The sequence below is a fragment of the Salvia hispanica genome, chromosome 5, assembly GCF_029641045.1.
Source record: "Salvia hispanica isolate PSC_SH4W2 chromosome 5, Shi_PSC_v1, whole genome shotgun sequence".
In the NCBI taxonomy this organism is placed as follows: domain Eukaryota; kingdom Viridiplantae; phylum Streptophyta; class Magnoliopsida; order Lamiales; family Lamiaceae; genus Salvia; species Salvia hispanica.
The window spans coordinates 33,891,843-33,904,147 of NC_142696.1; positions in this window are offsets into that span (position 1 = coordinate 33,891,843).

Consider the following 12,305-nt stretch of genomic DNA (forward strand, 5'->3'; position numbering starts at 1 on the left):
GTTTTGAAACTAAATTGAAATCAATTGGCAAGAGCGGAGTTTGGTTTGGGGTAAAAAAAAATGGAGGAGAAATGATGAATATATAAAAAAATTTGAAAAAAATAAAAATAAAAAAAATTATTTCGGAGGCCAAGGGCCGCGGCTCTCGGCCCCTGCAGTGGCGGGCCGAGTCGCGCGCCCAAGAGCCTCGGCCTGGCCGAGAGCTCGGCTCTCTCTCGTCCACCCCCTGGGCCTCGGGCACCCTGCGGCTCGGTAGTGGGGGGCCACGCCTTGGCCAACTCCGGGCCAAGTGCCGCGGCCCTCCCACTGTGGAAGCTCTAACAAAGCACAAAAATTGAAATAGATTAGCTCATACTTCCCATATTGTATAGAAGTTCAGACTTTTGAAATTTTGAGATATACCTTAAATTAGTTGCACCCTCCTTTTTTTTTTAAATTACACCATGTCATGTTCTGTTATCCGCAATTTTTTCACTAGTTATATGTTTTCATGCAATGACCATCACAATAGTGAATGGATGGAAATTGAAAATTTTCTTTATACAAAATTAGGGCTCATTTGAATGCTCAAGGATGGAAGCATCTGGAGAATGGAGCTCGCCGTGTTTTAGAGCATCCACAATGGTAAATAGGCCAACCATAGACTAGCCTATTTCTCCTCCTACCACATCATCCAGCACTAAAATTCCTCCTGCCACATTATCAGGACAAGCAATAGGCTAGCCACATCATCAGCACTATAAAAAAATAACTAAATTTACGGAATTAAACACAAAATCCGGAATTAAACATATGACACATATACGGGAAAATTCATTAATTTCATTAAAATAAAAAAAATTACATTAATTAAAAAAAAATACCATAATAAAAAAAAATACATAAAACCAAAAAAACTATCGCTGTGCAGTCCTCCGCGCCCACAACTCTTCAATTAAATCCTTTTGGAGTTGTATATGCGCATCCACTTGGCGCATGTCGGCATGTGCCTGGAGACGGCTGGTTTCATCGTGAGGTACCCCCCTTCGTACGTTGGGGGTGGCCACGCCGTGGCTTGGACCGGCTTCATCGTCATAGGCCCAGTTAGTCAGTTGTACACCTTCATCTTCGACTATCATGTTGTGCATGATAATACATGCGTACATTATAGAAGCAATGCAGTCGACATGCCACAAACGCGTTGGACCCCTAATTGCCGCCCATCGGGACTGGAGCACACCAAATGCGCGTTCCACGTCCTTGCGCGCCGACTCCTGCCGTTCCGCAAAGTAGGCCTTCCTGTCCACATTTGTGCATCTGATCGTCTTCACAAAGACGGGCCACCTAGGGTATATCTCATCCGCCAAGTAGTAGCCCATATCATGCCAGTTGCCGTTGGCGACAAAACTGATGGCCGGACCGATGCCCTGGCACTGCTCGTTGAAAAGGGGCGATGAGTTGCGGACGTTGAGGTCGTTGTTCGACCCGACTACCCCAAAATACGCGTGCCAAATCCACAGCCGATAATCAGCTACGGCCTCGAGGATCATCGTGGGATTCTTTCCCTTGTAGCCGGTGGTGTAGAACCCCTTCCAGGCAGCGGGACAGTTCTTCCACTCCCAATGCATACAATCTATGCTGCCTAACATCCCCGGGAACCCATGCTTCTCCCCGTGCATCTGCATCAGATCCTGACAGTCTGTTGGGGTAGGGCTTCGAAGATACTGGTCCTTGAATATTTCAACGACGCCCTCACAGAAATGCTTCAGACACTTCAGGGCAGACGTCTCACCGATATGGAGGTACTCGTCCCACATGTCTACCGAGCCTCCGTAGGCCAACTGCCTGATTGCCGCAATGCACTTTTGAATAGGGGTGTGGCCGGGTCTGCCAGCCGCATCGTGCCTGAAGTGGAAGCACTTATATCGACGCTCCAAAGCGTCAACGATACGCATAAACAGCTCCTTGTGCATCCTAAAACGCCGCCTGGACATGTTGGCGTTAAACCGCGGCTGCTCTGCGAAGTAGTCGTCATATAGCCGTTGATGTGCAGCTACGTGATCCCGAGCAATCACTGCTAGGCGGTGGACAACGGGTGGAGGTCGAGGTACCGCCGGCTGCATAGCCCTTTGTAGCAGCCGGTCTATCTCACCCTCCGTATAGGCCTCCAATGCTTCGTTCATTTGCTGTTCGTACTCCTCATCACTACTACCACTACTACCACCCGCGTTGCTCATTTCACGTTGTTGCTTTTGTACAGAAATTAAGAGAGAGAGAAAACTACTTAAAACAAGTGGTGCGAATGAAAATGACGTGAAAATAGCGTATATATAGTGTTTTGAAAATTTAATTAAAAAAAAAAATGCGCTGGCCAATCGCTCGCCAATCGCCAGCTTACAATGGCGGCCAGCGCATCGGCCAGCGCTCGCTCGCCGATTGCAATGGTTCTGCGAGCGGACCGGCCAACGCCGAGAATCAGCTAGCCGGTCGCTCGCCGACCATTGTGGATGCTCTTAGTGCTTAAGCATCTCCCCTAATTGTTCTACCTTTATTAGCTTTAATGCGATGCATTATTCTCTATTTACTTTTTAAGTTTCTCCCAAACCTACCTATTATTGTAAATTATGAGGTTGTGGTAATTAATGAATGTCTATTTCATATACTTTAACTTTGTCAATAATTTGCGATTCATTGATACTTTCGTCTCTTTCACAATAAGAATTATATTTTGGCATTTCGGTTCACTTACATTAAAAATCGGTTCGTTTACAATAAAAATCACATTTTATTATTATTAAGTATTAAGTAGTTATCATCAAATAAGAATTTTTGTTGGAGTGAAGGGAATATATCAATATAGAAGTGTCATAATAGTTGAGATATGGGACGGATTATCCGATGCAATATAGACAAAAATTGTACACCAGTCTATATTTGGGATGAAAGTAATATCTTTGGCGCATTAGTAGGACTGTAGGAGTATTCAGAAATAGTAATACTCCACTAACCTTTCATGAGATAAAGACATACTAGTACAGTATTGTTTCATAACAAAGCACAAAAATTGAACTAGATTAGCTCATACTTCCCCATATCTATTCTATACTTAAAAGCTCGGTTTTTTTGGGGGTAAATCGAAGGGAATTCTCCCCTGTTTTCAAATTTCCGATTTGGGGGGAAAGTTAATAATGTCATTCGCCAATTTTTTTAAGCGTTGAAATGGGGTTTCCCCCCAAAAAAAGGGTGGGTTTTCTTCCCTCCAAAAAAAGGGAGGGTTTTCCCCCCAAAGAAAAGCGCGATTTTCCCACCTTCATAATAGAAACTTCTCTATAAATACCAGTTGCCATTGCAAACAATGCTCTTGCTGCAAGTTCTTATTTCTCTCTCTACTCTCTTATTGTTGCTTTTATATTTCTGTTATTCTTCTTATTATTCTTTTAATCCGAATAATGTTGTTCATTTAACCATTTCTTATTTTGCAGATAATAAAGGTAATATCTGTTTGTTTTCACGTTTTTGTTTTATTGTTTTCTTATTTTCTTTTAATTCTTCATTAAATGCTGATGTTTTTTTGTTTTGCAGATTATAAAGGTGAAATCTTGGTTGTTTCATTGTTTCTGTTTTAGTATTATTTCGTTTTCGTTTTTTTCATTAGTTCATTAATTTCTGATGGTTTCTTATTTTGCAGATTGTTAAGGTGAAATCTTTGTTGTTTCATTGTTTGTGTTTTAGTATTTTGATAAGTTCATTTTACGCTGATGATATTTTATTTTGCAGATTATAAAGTTGATATCTTTGTTGTTTCATTCTTTGTATTTTACTATTGTTTCCTCTTCGTTTTTTTTTAAAAAATTTAATTTTATTCTTTTGACAATATCTTCACTTCTTTTGCAGTAATCGTCTTCGAGTTTTAGGCAGTTGTTCGCCATTGTTCAGTGTGGTTTTTGCAGGAAGAGCTGAAGACGATTTTGATGGAGAGACAGTTTGAAGAGTGAAGGTGGAGATGGTTGAACAGGCGAAGACGTATTTTGAGTTTGGAAGATGGCTCTGACACTTGATTAACTGTGTAAAGTTGTTATCCTGTGTATATAGGGCAAATAGATAGTGGAACAGTGAGTATCAGTTGTACAATTTTTGGAATGTTGAATAATGATTTGAAGTTCAAATAATAAAATAACATTGTTTTTGTCATGCATATTATTTTATTTTATTATTTAGTGATTATTATCTGTTTCTTTGTGTAATAAAGCAGTTGTATAATAAGTGGAATGTTGAATAATGAGTGGAAAATATTCGAATAACATTGAATTTGTTATGCATATTTGTGTTTGTAATACACACAAAACTCTGGGGTTTAGTAGTCTATGATGGTATGGTGTATCACCTACTTATTTGTATGAGTTATAACCTTAGGATAGTGTTAACTAATTGATCGAAGTTAAATCCTTCCCCTAAAGGTTTAGTAATCCATAGGGCTAGGGTCTAGCACCTAATTAGTGAATGTTGTTTATAGTTTTATACATTATTTTTTTGTATGTAATTTTATGCATAAAATACTACATTAACTAATACTTATAATTCAAATGTTATGAAAATTTATTTTGACTGTAGTTATTAGGTTTTTGCGTTGATGTTTTCATAGTGTTTAATGTTTATCAGTTAGAGGTATTTGTATGTATTAAAGTTTAATTCCCACAAAATTGTATGGTTTTTTGAGCTTATTTATGTAATTAAATAAAAAAATCAAGTTATTTGTGAATGCTAAGTTATGTTGAATTTTTGTAATTTTTTTATGTTGTACCTTATTGGTATGTGTTATAACCTTATGATAGTGTTCACTAATTGATCGAAGTTAAATCCTTCCCCTAAGGGTCTAGCACCTAATTAATGAATGTTGTTTACAGTTTTATACATTATTTTTTTGCATGTAATTTTATGCATAAAATCCTAAGTTATGCATAATTAGTGAATGTTGTAATGAAATTAGCTATCAAGTTATTTGTGAATACTAAGTTATGTCGAATTTTTGTAATTTTTTATGCTGTACCACTGAACATTTTTACAGATATATGTTTACAGGTGTGTTTTTTGTTTTTATAAGTTCATTTATGTAATTTAAATAATTTATATATTAGTTTTTGAGGTGTTCCATTTATTGTTGATCAACGTGTTTTTCAAGTTTGTATGTATGCAGAGAACATTGAGATGTGCGAATTATTTTTGTGTTTGTTAATACACGCAAAACTCTAGGGTTTAATATTGCATGTGTCTAGGGTATAGTACCTACTTTTCATAGTTGTAATCATATCATGGTATTCATTAAGTAATCGTGATATATTCATATCCAAAGGGTTTACTAATGCATAGGGTTAGCAGGTAATACTATTTTTTATAATTTATTACAGTAGTCTTTTGATTATGATTATATTGCTTCGTCAAGATTTATAATACAATATTTTTGATAATTTAATACAGTATTCTTCTATTGTCTAACTTCATTTATTTAATTTAAATAATTCAGATATTAGTTGTGAATGTGTTCTACGTATTTGTTATATTGGAGGTTGCATAGATATTCTAAATCACTGTTTTTGAGGTGGTTTCATTTATTGTTGATTGACATGTTTTTCAAGATTTTGCTTAATTTAAATTTATGATAGAATGTTTAGATATGTGTATGTATCCATTAGTTTATATGTATAGGTTAAATTTGTAATAATTATCTTTGCTCAGAAAATTTATATTGTCAATTAATGCAAAACTGATTGAAAAAGTTGCTGTGATGTGTATTGCATTTATTGCTGATTGACATAAATTAAAAAGTTTAATTGTGAGTATTGGTTTACATTGTTTTTGTATGTAAGTTTAGTTTGCAACCAATATGTTTTGTCTTCAACTTTTAATAAACGCATATAGAGTTCTATTATTTTAATTATGTAGAGTAACTCCAATTGTTTGAAGTTTTGGTTAATTGAAAATTTATAATAGATTATTTACATGTTGTTATGTACGTATGTATTAGTTTATATGTGTAGTTTAAATTGGCGTTTTGGTTGTTGATGGAGTATATGTTACAAAGGTTTGTATTGTTTGTATATAGGGTGAAATTCCAATCAATTTGCATCGTCTTCAACTTATAATAATTGTTATAGAGTATTAGTTTTGGGTTTTATATATGTTTGATTATTTTATTATATATTCAGTTATGTTTATAGATAATTTTGAAGATGTTTTAATTAAATATCTATTTATGGTTTGGTAACATTGAGAATTTTAGCTTTTTTTATGCATGTATTATTTGCTTTTAATTTTTTAATATGTTATCAGATCGATGTCTAAGAGGAAAAATTATTTGATATTAATGCATTTTGGCTATAAATGCTATCTATTGTTAAGAATGGTAAAGTTGTTATTTATGATAGATTATTTAGATACGTGTATGCATGTATTAATTTATAAGTATAAGTTCAACCTTTGTTTTGGTTGCTGATTGCGTATTGTTTTTCTGAAAATTGGAAATTGATTATATAGTTACATCTGTGTAATAATTATATTTTTGCAGAAATCGGATATTGCATAGTGTTGTCTAATTTATCGAAGTTATATCCAAAACCCCTAAGGCTTTAGTAATCCAAAATGGCTAGGGTGTAGTACCTAAACACCAAATGTTTGTTTACAGTTTTGTACTCCGTACATTACTTTTTGCTATGTAATTTTATGCATATATTAATACATTAACTAATCCTTATAATTAATATGTTATGAAGATTTATTTTCATTGTAGTTATTAGGTTTCTGCATCTATATTTAATTTGAATGTGTTAAAGTGATTTGTATCTATTAAAAGTTTAACACACGTTAAACTCTAGGGTTATTTAAGTTTGTTTATGCTAAATAATTATATCAATCAAGAAGTTAGTTGTGATCGCTACATTATTTCAAACTTTAGTAATTTGTTATGCTGTAGAATTATTATTTTTAATTTTATTTTTGCATTGATTATTAAATATGTTTACAGATATTTTCTTTGATTGTCTAACTTCATTTATGTAATTTAAATAATTGACAAAGTAGCTGTGGTAGTGCTTCTACGTATTTGTATGTATTGAAGGTTGCATAGATAATCTAAATCACTGTTTTTGAGGTGGTTTCATTTATTGTTGATTGACATGTTGTTCAAGATTTTGCTTAATTTAATTTTATGATAGAATGTTTATATGTGTGTATGTATACATTAGTTTATATGTATATGTTAAATTTGTAATAATTATCTTTGCGCAGAAAGTTGATATTGTCAATTAATGCAAAACTGATATCATTTGCAGTAATGGGTATTGCATTTATTGCTGATTGACATAAATTAAAAAGTTTAATTGTGAGTATTGGGTAAATTGTGTTATTTAGATTGTGAGTATTGATTTTCGTTTTTGTTTTAATAGGTTTAGAAGTCATGTTTTTAAGTAGATAGTGTTCATATGTTGTTGAATTGTTGATAGTGTATTTGTTTGTATTTATTTAGTTGGTTGTTGTATTTGTATATATTTATTGAATTAGTTGTTGATAGTGTATGCAAAATTTTGATTTAGTTGTTGATAGTGTATTCTTCCTTTTTCCATTGAGTTAGTTGTTGATAGTGGATTTGTGTTCTTATTTTTTTATTGTTATATGTATCAATTGAGTAAGGTGTTGATAGTGTATTCTTCCTTTTTCTATTGAATTAGTTGTTGATAGTGGATTTGTATATATATTTTAAGTTGTATTTTTAAACAGATTGTGTTATTATTTTTTTTATTGTTTTTTTTATTGTTGTTTGACAATTATTTTAAGTTTTGATCAAAGTTTATGATTGATTGCTGAGATGTTTGCATGTATCGTACATATTAATTTGTATATATATGTTAATCTTTTTATAATATTTTGATGATGATTTACAATATGATGCACGTTGCATGTTCTATATATTTGATCCCACTTTTTTTTAAATGTATAAGTAAACGATTTGTCTCAAATAATTTACTTTTTGGTTATACAAAATTTGGTAACATCTATTTATTTCTAATTGTATATTTATATGTAAATCTACTCTTTGTAAATTCATATCTGCAAAATTCTTTTGTTGAGAATTGATATGAGTACAAAACAGAATTCTTTTGCAGTGAGTTGTAGTTTATTTATTGCTAATTGACATAATTTAAAAGTTAAATGATGCATGTACTATTTGAAGTGTTATCGATATTTGTTAGGGTTAAATGATGCATGTATGTTTACATTGTTGATTTATTGCTGGTTGACATAGTTTCAAAGTTAAACTATGGATGTATGTTTAAAATGAATCCTTAGATATTTTCTTATTTTCTCTCTTTATTATAGTTTAAATAACTATCTGTAATGCTATTTTTGTATTAGTTGATTACGTAGATGATTAAATCGGAAGAATATTTTATTAGTGTTATATATTTTTTTTGGAATGCTATAAATTTTATGTTTGTATATTTATAAAGGGAATTTCAATTTAGAAGTTGGAGTGTATGATATTTTATTATTGTTACATGTGTTTTTAATATTTTATTATTGTATCTCGATATACCTCTATATTGTTATTTTATGAATATATCTCGATATATGTCTATTCTTGTAAGCTTATCTAATGATGATATATATTGATTCATTTCATAAATTGGTATTGTGTTAATTACATACACAGTAAATTGACAACTGGCTACTGATATAAAAAGAAATCATTTTCATTGATATGTAGTGCATTTATTGTTGATTGACATTGCTTTAAAAGTTGAATTGTGATTATAATTTTATATTGTTTGTTTTTATAGGGGCATACTATGGTAACACCTTCATTAAAGTGACAATGTAACACCATTTATAGCCATCAGATCTTGTATATAGATGGCTGAGATTGAATTGTAGAAACAGAGTACGGATTGCTTGGGTGTTCACAATTTGTTGCTTACAAGGATAATTATGTCTTTTTTCCTGAAATTAAAACCGATACGGAATGGAAAATCTCAGTAAATTAGGGCACTGATTCATATTCTCTTCCAATCATCAATAACTCCCTCCCACTACTTCAAAACTGAATCCATTCTCTCTCCCCAATTGACCTATCTCTCTCCAAACCTCCCCATCAGCGATTTCTGCTGCTCATCGTTACTACCTGCGACTGCTCCAGTAGCGATTTCTCCAATTTCGTGCTTGAAAGTTTTTATTAACGGGAAGTTTGCCTCCACTCCCTGCGACTGCTCGATTGGTTCGATTTCCGTTGCTCTTAGTGATTACTTAGGTTCTAATGCATAGTGATTATTGTGCTATTGCTTTTTTTTTTTTTCGGACTGATTATTACCAACATCCCTGCTAAATTCATTACGCTTATTGTTTATGTTGATTGGTTCTTGTTTCTATTGTTCCCCAATTTGCTCCATTCCTATCCTACTGATTGCTTACGTTTTGCTGAGGATTAGGAATTGTTGTTTTAATTGTGTTGGTTGCTTGTTAGAAAAAGATCCACTACACTTTTTAGTAACGGGATCCCGATGGGATTCATACATATTAACGACGTGTTATTAAGCCTTGTTAAATGCTTTGTTGTACTGTAATGCTTGCTTGTTGTGCTACAGACAGAATAATGTGTAGTTCGGTGAGATGTGCTTGGTTCTGTTTTATTCTTTGCTTGGTTGTCATCTACTTTTTTGTGTTTGCTTATTATTGACTGACTACTTGCTTGTTCCGAAGTTAATTATGCTTGTTCTAAAATAAAACCTTTTTTTATTTTATTTATTTTATGAAATTAATTGATGTGTATGCAATTTTATGAATGGTTATCTTTCTAATGGTTTGATAATTGATGTGTATGCATTTTTTCAATTTGGTATTTCACTGTATGCAATTTTTTGATTCAGCTTATGCTTTAATTGCTTGATGAGCTTGTGGTGAATTGCTTGATTAAACATTATGGATCGCTTTATATGCACTTATGCAAGAAATGGTATTGAATTGCTTCACTAAGTTTGATTAAGCTTGTGCGTTAATTTCTTGACGAGGCTGTGGTGAATTGCTTGATTAAACATTATAGATTGCTTTATCTACACTTAGGCAAAAATAGTAGTGACTTGCTTCACTGCGTTTGATTAATTGATTGTCCACATAATACAGATTGCTTGCTTAGAATCAAATTCCAAAAACTGAAATGAATTGCTTGACTAGTGAGTGATAATTGCTTATGTTGTCCAATTTGTGTGCTTGCTCGCGGATGTCAATCTTTGTTATTCATTTGAAAGTGCATCATGTATAGTCGCGAAGATACTGTTTGTTTTACTATGGCTTTGCATTTTATCGTAAATATTGCTTGGTTATTGCTTTTGTTCCACTATTTTATCATAATTGCTTGTTTTATTATGTACAATTGCTTTATAATGGTGGTTGCCTATAATTGTTTCTTGTTTAGTTTCAAATTTTTCATGATTTTGTATTCAATAGTCTAATTGTTTTAGTCGTGCAATGCAGTACTCACTTTTACAATGGTTAGAAAAAGGAAGGCATCCAAAGAGCCTGAGGAAGAGGAGGACCAAAGAAGTCAATCTGTTGAACCTCACAGAGGATCCGAGCGTCATTCCGATGGATATGAACCTCATGAGTTGATCGATAATTTGTTTTGTTTGAATATAGATGGATAGTTTGATGATTTTTTGGTTTAACTAACTCTTCGTTCGTGATGGTTTTTGATTTCTTTCATACTATGATGTTTAATAGCAGAGGGTGATGCATTTTTAACGCAGCTATTACTAAAATGAAATAGAGTGCAGACCTTCCTCGGTAAAGAAGAAATAACCAACAGACAAGCAAACTACCTATTATCGTACGACAATGAAATTGAGTGCTCTAGGGAATGGTTTATAATACATAATAAGCAAACTTGTTATCACTAACAAGCAATGTCATCGCTATTAATAAGCAATCTGTAAATCAAACTATGCTCGCCCAAAACAAAAATACATTTAAGCATAACAAAGTTGTTCTACTGTAAAACGAAACGGAGAAACACTACATGAATATAATGCAATATACGATGAATAACTTTGCAGATTTGGGAATGCAATAAGCAGTTCAACAAACCCAAAACAATTCTAACAAATGCAACTAGAACAATCAGAACCGAACACTGTTATAAACAAGGAAAACAACAGAGTACTACTCCTATCTAAATAATGTCTATGTTTTTCCCCTTTTCAGGCCGCAATTCCTAGCATCATGGTGACCCAGTTCTCGATATTTCGCGCATCTACACAATGGTTTAGTTAGCAACTTCGCAGCCTTCTTTATCTGCTACGCCAAATGGTTGGCCGAACTGCTGCCCGAACTTCGTCTTCACAAATGCAATTTTAACACAGATCTGCAATTGTAAGTACAGAGAAAAGCAATGCGTAATATATAACCAAGCAATCTGATATTCAAAAAACATGTTACACCAAAAATGAATTGGTTTCTCCGGAAGGTTGTAGGAGGCAATTGGAGATTGTTGTTGGCTTTTGCGGTGAGTGGGGGTGAGTTTCTTTGGGATTTGTAGGTTGAATGGATTTTATATATCTCTGAAGAGATTTGCGAGAGAGAAAATAATGAAAATAACGTGATTGAAGGATGGTGAATAACCGCTGAAACGTGACTCTCGAAAATACCCTTTATCAATTTCTTTTCTTTTTCTTTTTATATAATTTCGCCTGCCATGCGGCAGGCTTAGAGCAGTCCGATTTTTATATCCAATGGCAACAATTGATGGTACAGTGTCACCCAAATTAGCGTTGTCATCTTAACATTTCCCTGTTTTTATATGTTTAAAAGTCTTTGTTTTAAGTTAATAGTGGAAGTAAAGATTGTTGTATTGTTGTGGAAATGAATGTTTGTAATTCTTATTTTTTACATAATTTGTAATTTTATTTTATTTTTTGAATGTGTTATTAGATCGATGTTTAAGAGGAAAAATTATTTGATGTTAATGCAGTTTGGCTATAAATGTTATCTATTGTTAAGAACGGTAAAGTTGTTATTTATGATAGATTATTTATATGTTTGTATGCATGTATTAGTTTAAAAGTATTGGTTAGATCTTTATTTTGGTTGTTGATGACTTATTGTTTTTCTGAAAATTGGAAATTGATTAGATAGTTACATCTTTGTAATAATTATATTTTCAGAAATCGGATATTGTTAGTTGATACAGATCAGAAATCATTTGAAGTGATTTTTTATTGCATTTATTGCTGTTTGACATGAATGAAAGGTTAAATTTTGTTACAAAGGTTTGCATTGTTTGTATA